The 8,276-nt window shown below is 37.8% G+C and overlaps 1 pseudogene; it reads left to right on the forward strand.

Moving 5' to 3' along the window:
- Window positions 1-7,183: 7,183 nt before the first annotated feature.
- Window positions 7,184-8,043, forward strand: LOC149531187 (cysteine-rich repeat secretory protein 55-like; annotated as a pseudogene).
- Window positions 8,044-8,276: the final 233 nt, after the last annotated feature.

Genomic DNA, 8,276 nt, shown 5'->3' on the forward strand with positions numbered 1-8,276 from the left:
CACGTTACTTACTTTAATGAAGTAGTAGATGAGTTCTACAATGTTATTCAACTTGGTTGTCTATACAAGATCTTAGGTGGTCACATCAAAGTAAGTAATACAAAATATAGTAGCTCACCAAACCCATATGAAATACACATTGTATGCACATCAATGGTATCTCCATCCACTTGTCTAGACTCTACGATACCAAACCATAGCTTCCACTTTAGGAGCATAGATTCCCTAGACACATTTCCTATTAACTCTCTTGTAGATGTCATTGGCATACTTGTATCTTTCACGCCTGCATCAACCATATGAAAGAGAAATAATATTTTAACCAAGAAATGTATAGCCACAATCAAAGATATGTCAGATCATACCATAGAAGTAACGCTATGGGGACATCATTGTGAGGCCAAAGGGGAGAAAATATTTGATTTGTTCCTACAGCCAACCCCAACTATTATTTTAATCAAATCTGCACATTTGGTTTCATGGAACGGAAAAAAACTTGATACTACCTTTTCAACTTCCATTAAAATCAATCCAAACCTTACTGAAGCCTCTGCATTACAACTTTGGTATGCAAGTGCAGGAAATGACCGCCCTTGCATACCATTGTCAAAAGGTCATGTTAGCCAACACACCTTTAATAATCCAATAAAAATATGCTCTATTGAAAAACTAGGGAGTCCAACCACACAACCTGTTTGTGTAGAAGTTGTTATTACCAAATTGCACTTGGATAACTTTTACTACCTTTCTTGTCCACTAGTAGTGGACAAGAAGAAGTGTAAGAAAAAAATTGTTCATACTTCAACCAAAAAATTCTGGTGCCCTAAATGTTGCATAGAGTTATCTACCTTTGATTACAGCTATATCTTCAAGATGGACTTACAAGATGATACGGGTGATTTGCTAACTACTGCTGCATTTGAAGGACCAACAAATGATTTAGTAGGGATACCAGCAGAAGACTTGCAACTTCTTCTAGCTTAACCTGATGCTGCAACAAACATATTGGAGAACATCATCAATAAAAAATTTCTCTTTGAACATAGGATCAGCATGAATCATTTTGGAGGAGAATAAAGAAAGAGCACTGTGGTAACAGTGTTAAGGCATGCATAGTGTTTGCAAATAGAGATCTCTAATTATAGCAACACATTCTTATCTTGTTGTTTCTACTATAATTCTATATTTAGCTACTTTCCACAAGTGTATATGTGTTTACTTCTCACTTCCCAATTAATATACATGTGTACCCTACGGGTTCCTTCATATTTTATATATGTTGTTTATTGGACAGTTATCACCACATATTATATACATTTCTAAATATCTATTTAACTATTTCAATATCTCAAAAAAGCTTACCATATACACACTTCACTATCCAACTATGATTATTGTGCTCAAAGTATAGTACATTACATATTGTAATTGATGATGTTCTTACACAATTTAAACCTTGAAAAAGACAACTAAATGTTTTTTATTTATGTTTCATCTCATGCAAAACATATTGAAATAGATGAGAATAAAAGATCTAGTAGTTTTAAAATTTCATATCATGTTATAACTATTTAAATCCCCTTGCAAGTATAGAAGTTATCATACCCTTACCATACCCTCTTGTTCAATGATACACCTTCAATATTTGAAACTTATCTTTGTTCCAAACTGAGTGCATGCTTTCCTATTAAAATAGAAAATAGGATGGACACACAGTAGCCATTATATTTTATTTTTTGTACATTGACACTATCAAACTTCCTAATGCCAATAATGCTAATTGTAGGAATACCTGGTCTCTCTTTTTGGGTATACAATTAGAGATGGACATATGGAATGCTACAATTCAAGAGTAACATGCTCAAAGTAGTCAAAAGAGGCGAGCAAGGTACCAAGCAACAAAGGACACAATCAACAAGAAAATACGAGAAATTCGCTACAAAAATTTTGATGGAGCACACAGTTCTACCAGACCTACTTGCCCCATGCCATACCATGTACAAGAATGCAATATAGAGTTACAAAATGCTACTCAACTAAACCAACTAGGAAAAAAAAAGTTGCCACATATCTTTGAGAATTATTACAAAGCTAGAGATAATTTTCATAAGAAATTGGATAACCTTTCCAAAATTTCTACATGCTTGGTTTGCATGGAAAGATACCTAGGAATACGAAATAAAGAAATCAAATGGATCAACCGCTTGCTATAGATGCACATCAGAAAGGAATGACAATCGATTCTCATAATGGAATAATATGAACCCTGGTGAACAACCACATTGTTTACAAATACTTAGTCAAGTTGAGGAGATATTGATAGCAAGAATAAGCCCTATCCTTCAAGTTACTTATGCAAGAGCTGGGCAGCTAAAATACAGTGGTCATACTATATGTTTTCCTCAAGATATTTCTACAATTGCAACACTTTTGCCAAGGACAATAGATGCCTTGGACATAGTTATTGTCAACAAAGAAAACATAGACCATAAATAATATAGTTTCATGGTAACTAGAGATCGTGTCTATGCAGCACTAAACTATAAAATATCCAATGATCCTTATTACAAAGGCGTACAGGTAGATGGTTCTGCACTGGCATCCTTGCCCACTGCGTCCACTAACATTTCAAACATTCTATACTCAACAACTCTAACTCCACTCCAGAATCAAAGCTTGTCGATTGAAAGTGAATCAACAACAGAATATCCAATAGAGGAGATCATGCACAACACTTCATTTATGCCAAACCTACCCACTACATGTAGAGAAACGGAAGAAGTTAGATCTTTGCTACAATGGCCAAAAATTTCTACATCTCCCATCAATGAATACACAACTGAAGGATTGTTTGCAATGACGTTCCCATGTCTATTTCCAAAAGGGAAGGCCACATTCAAACAACATCGTATTAAAGATGTCAAGCTACATGAATATGATTGCCACCTTATTCGATACCATGACAATAGGTTTGGCTAGCACCCTTGGTTTAGGTACTTCATACTTAATATTCTAATGCAACATTGAAGCCATGCCACATCATCAGTATTTGTTTGCAAGCAACTTGATGGTTCCGTGCTAGCAACAATTGAGGAACTACGCTAGAGATTAAAGGACTTGCTTGATGACAAGCTTGCCGACTAGCTCATGCATTTCAGCTCAACAATTCGTGGCACGCGCCCATTCTGGAGTCAAGAAAGAGGAGAGCTTATTGACATGGTTGTTCAAATAGGTTGTCCAACTCTCTTTTTCAATCTTAGTGTAGCAAACACGAAATGGCCAGACTTGCACATGTCCATGCCACCCACTGCACCAACACACCTGAGTGCAGCAACTAAATGGAGGATACAAAACATTATTCAAAATCCACATCTTGCAGCACTATACATGCACCATAGATTTACATCATTTCGTGAGGAAGTCTTAGACAAGCTTCTCCATGCAACAGATCACTGGTAAAGGTAAAGCTCTACTACACTTCCAATTTGTTTAAATTTTTTAGTGCCTTGTAGTTACTAACAACATTATATACTATCAGGTATGAATGGCAACACATGGGATCTACACATATCCATGGGTTCATTTGGTTACGCTAGGCACCAAACATTAGCAGCTTACAGTGGGATGAGAGCCAATCCATACAAAATGCACTTGATTTCATTGATACATATATATTTGCATGGAACCCTCGAAGTCTTCATTTGCCCAGCAAAAAAAATACACCATTTGCTTCTTGATGACCCTTGCTTTTTGGATACAACAATGATCAACAACACAAGCCCGATAATAGACTACACAAAATTAGTAAATCGTGTGCAATGTCACACTAAATGTACCCTGCAAACATATCTTCGAATGAAAGGTTCTACTCCTACATGTCGATACAAAGCCCCTTGGAGTACACAAGAAAATTCATCACTTTCTTTCACCACCAATGGTCAGCCAACCCACACCACTGCTCGTAATGATGACCGTCTAAACCTACATAATCCTGAAATCTTATCCATTTGGAGGGCCAATGTAGATTTCCAGCCCATCCTTTCAATAGATGCAATACTCAAATACATTGCAAAATATGCAGCAAAGGCTGAGAACAACTCAGAAACCTATCACTCCTTGTTGACCCGAATCTCAACCAAACTAAACTCTGCAAAGCTAGACCCAATAGCGTTTTAAAAAATGCTTATGGAAAACCTTGTCGACTGAGATATTGGTGCCCAAGAAACAAGCCATCTCTTGCTAAAATTATCGCTCTCCATTTCTAGTAGGACATTTGTATCTTTAAATGTCAATCAACAAAACCTCCAACATGTACCAATTGAACCCCTTAGAGAGCCAACATACCCAAACAAAATTGAGGCCTACATCTCATGACCTATACATTTAGAGAATACTTCACTTATCGAAGTAACTCAAAAATGGACCTTCAAGAATAGTCGAAAAGAAATGCAATGGAAACAACGTGCCAGTAATGCAATAGTTCATGTCAGCCCATGCTACATAGCCATCCCTACAAAGGAAGACAAAAATTATGTATCCTTTTGTTGGACTAAATTAATTCTATAAAAACCATCCCGCAACATTTCGACAGATATAGGTGCATCAACTAAACAAACTGAACACAATTGGGAAGCTTATGCAATATAATACAAACCTTGGCATGTACACAGAAATGTACAAGAACCAATAAATGATGTTGCTAGCCTTGAAGATCATGAAAATATCATTCCAGATAGTATCCCTAATGAATGACAAGTCTTGGTAGGACTGTACCCAAGCTTGCCTATCCACTTAAATGACCTAGACATGCTAGGAAGGCGTGATTTTGATTTGAACAATATTTGGAAAGATCAAGAATTTAGCACTCTCCAACGAAAAGTTGCTACAACATTCGTACTATCAAATCACCTTACATTTCATGCCCCTCAAATACCCATTCCCCTAGAACAACGTGTACTATTAGTAGCACAAAAGAAGGCACATGACATAATTGTAGCACATCTACATTCTGACACTCAACAATTACCTCTAAAGCTTATTGTTCAAGGAACAACAGGCACAGGAAAGTCACATCTCATAAAAAGTGTTAGAAACACAATGGTAAACTCAATGCCACATGGGTAGTCACCAATGCTATTACTAGCACCTACAGGCGTAGCAGCATTCAACATTCAAGCATCAACAATTCATTCTTCTCTCTGAATACCAATCAATGAAATGACACCTCTACAGGGACAGACACTTGCTAGCTTCCAAGAGTGCATGTACTTTATTCTCTATATTCTAATAGATGAAATGAGCTTTATTGATCCAAAGCTACTAGAAAAAAAAAGACATGAGATTGCGACAAGCATTCCCTACATAGAATCACAGTCCCTTTGGGGGATGCTCTCTCATTCTATTTGGTAACCTGAGACAACTACCACCAGTCGAAGACATACCTATGTATGCCTCTAGCTCCTATGGTGCCACACTATGGCATAGTTTCCAAACTATTGTTATATTAGACAGAATATTTCGATAGAGTGGAGATAGTATTGTACAATTGCAATTTCGTGAACTCCTATCAAATTTACAGAATGCAACACCAACAATTGCAGATTGGAGGCTTCTACTGTCAAGATCAGGCTCCATAATCAGCTCAGAAGAGAACACCCTCTTTTCGTCATCAATACATCTTTTCTCCACAAATCAACGGGTACTACTACATAACAAATGCATGCTACACCCATTGACAAAACCAGTTGCCCTTTCTGATGCAGAGAAACTTAAAGGTTCACCATGTTCAAATCTAGATGAAGAACAACTTCAGTCAAGAATCCTCTTATGCGCTGACCAAAAGGTCATGCTCTGTGCAAACTTGTGGGTAGAAACTGGATTTGTCAATGGCGCACTTGGACAAGTAAAAAAAATTGTATATAATGTTGGTGAAAAGCCATCTCAACTCCCTTTATTTGTAGTTGTTGACATTCCAAACTACATTGGGCCACCCTGGGACCATAACAACCCACATAATATTCCAATTCTACCAATAAGTCGTGGCATTCACAGACAAATACCTTTAAAAATGGCATGGGCCCTAACAATCCACAAGTCGCAAGGACAAACACTACAAAGAGCAACAATCGACATTGGGAAAATAGATCGGCAGGGGCTAACATTCATAGCAATATCAAGAGTACGTGAGGTTACTGATCTCTGCATTCAACCCACATTCACATTTGAAAGATATGCACGAATGCAAACAAACCCATTTGTTGCACGAAGGAAAGAAGAGGAGAAGCGCCTTCAAAGATTATCAAATACAAGTCCTCCAACAATAGAAAATTTGAAACAAATACTATACGTAAGCTTGAATTCCTTTTCCGATACATACATTACAAATTACTGTCTACAAATTCAAAGTTGATAAAAATACTGTACTCTTAGCAGGTGCAAATGACATTCCATACACACACAAATAAAGACCCGGACATAGTATGGATTGGAAAATTGAAGCTCATCGAATTGTGTTGCACATTAATATTTGCTACTTTCCATCTCCTTCCTAATCATCTATGTGCTTTTTCATTACCAAACATATTGTATTACATGTGAAGAACAATTAAAATGTCTCCTTTGTCGTAGTCATGCAAAAAAAATTACACCAGAATACGGCATACCTATTGCACACTAAAATGAGATTGCTAGCTCTATTCAATGATGCCAGCTTGAATATTTACATCTCCGCGTGGGCCAACATCTTACTTCGCCATTTATGTTTTGACTTTAAATAATCTTGAATATTTACATCTCCGCGTGGGCCAACATCTTACTTCGCCATTTATGTTTTGACTTTAAATAATCCCTGCGATACTTTTGAATTATTTTAATGCTAAAATACAATTTTGTAGATCTCATCACTTCCAAAGTGGAGATTTGATTCTGATAGTCAACAATTCTATATAATTATTCCTAGGTTAGGAATAATCTCTGTTAGATAGCTCTAATTATACCTTCATCAACTTATCTACGCGTCAAGTTGCAATACTGAGAAACTTCACAGCTCTTTGTGAAAGATATTAATTTGAAACTAAATAACAGACGTTTCATCTGAAATTTTAAGATGACATTAAATTATGTGCAAGGAGACTAACATTTCAATAGACTTGCTTCTTGTGAAAACTGCTGAGGGGAAACCAACATGCCGATCGCCTGCACTTCAAAGTGTTTAGTGTTGTTCTGTGTAGTTCTCTTATCATGTATTGTTAGCATGAGCTCGGCCCAACATTGCGAGAGCACTAATTCTACAAGCGCTGTGTTTCAGAGTAATTTGAACACTGTCCTCAACAATCTCGCAAACAACACATCGTTATCAAAGGGTTTCAATACATCTGTGTACGGCCAAAGCCCATACATGTCTATGGTCTCCTCCAATGTAGGGGAGACACAACTGCGGAAGAATGCCTCAGTTGTTCACAAGACGCAAGTGCCGCCATTCGCAAGAGTTGTGGAAACGCAACGGGCGATAGAGCTTGGCTGGACAAGTGCTTCATACGCTACCAGAACTTTTCCTTCTTTGGAAACCTAGATACCAATTTTGAAACGGTTTATTACAATGGCCAGGCGGTCACAGATCAGCCTGGCGTGTTCAGTGCGGCGGTTAGCGAGCTTTTCACAAATCTGTCAGATGACGCCCTCCGATCCCCATTTCGATTTGCCACCAGATCAACAGTCACGGCGTCTACATTTTATACGATAAACGGTCTGCTTCAGTGTTGGAGGGATCTAACTTCTGCCGAGGACTGCCAAATTTGCTTAGCAAGTGCAATTCGGATTCTATTAGATGTGACGTTAATGGACAAGGGAACTTTTGAGGGAGGATTGGGTCGATGCGGTAGTTGCATTGCTCGTTATGAAATCTACTCATTCTTTCATCCTGCCCCGCCACCGCCGCCGCCGCCACCATCTCCCCTACAACTGCCGTCTCCGCCGCCGATTCAGCAGCCACCATTACCATCTCCAACACGAGGTAGGATGCATATCAATTTCCTTATTAGCTAATTTCAGTCATAATTAGTATTCATATCAATTTTCTTATCTGCTAATTTTGAGACTATAATTGTTCTGGTATGGTGACGAATTCCATGAGAGATTAATGTAATGACGGCATTTAATTAGGGCTTTACAGGCACAAACTGTGTCGGGAAAACCCATCTCAGCCATAAGTCTTAGTGATAGATCCTATCAATATTATGGCTTCCAGGGAAAGTCTGTAGTAATTGTTAGGGGTTCGA

This window comes from Cupressus sempervirens, chromosome 11 (assembly GCF_028749045.1).
Source record: "Cupressus sempervirens isolate cs-2001-9-10 chromosome 11, ASM2874904v1, whole genome shotgun sequence".
Lineage (NCBI taxonomy): Eukaryota > Viridiplantae > Streptophyta > Pinopsida > Cupressales > Cupressaceae > Cupressus > Cupressus sempervirens.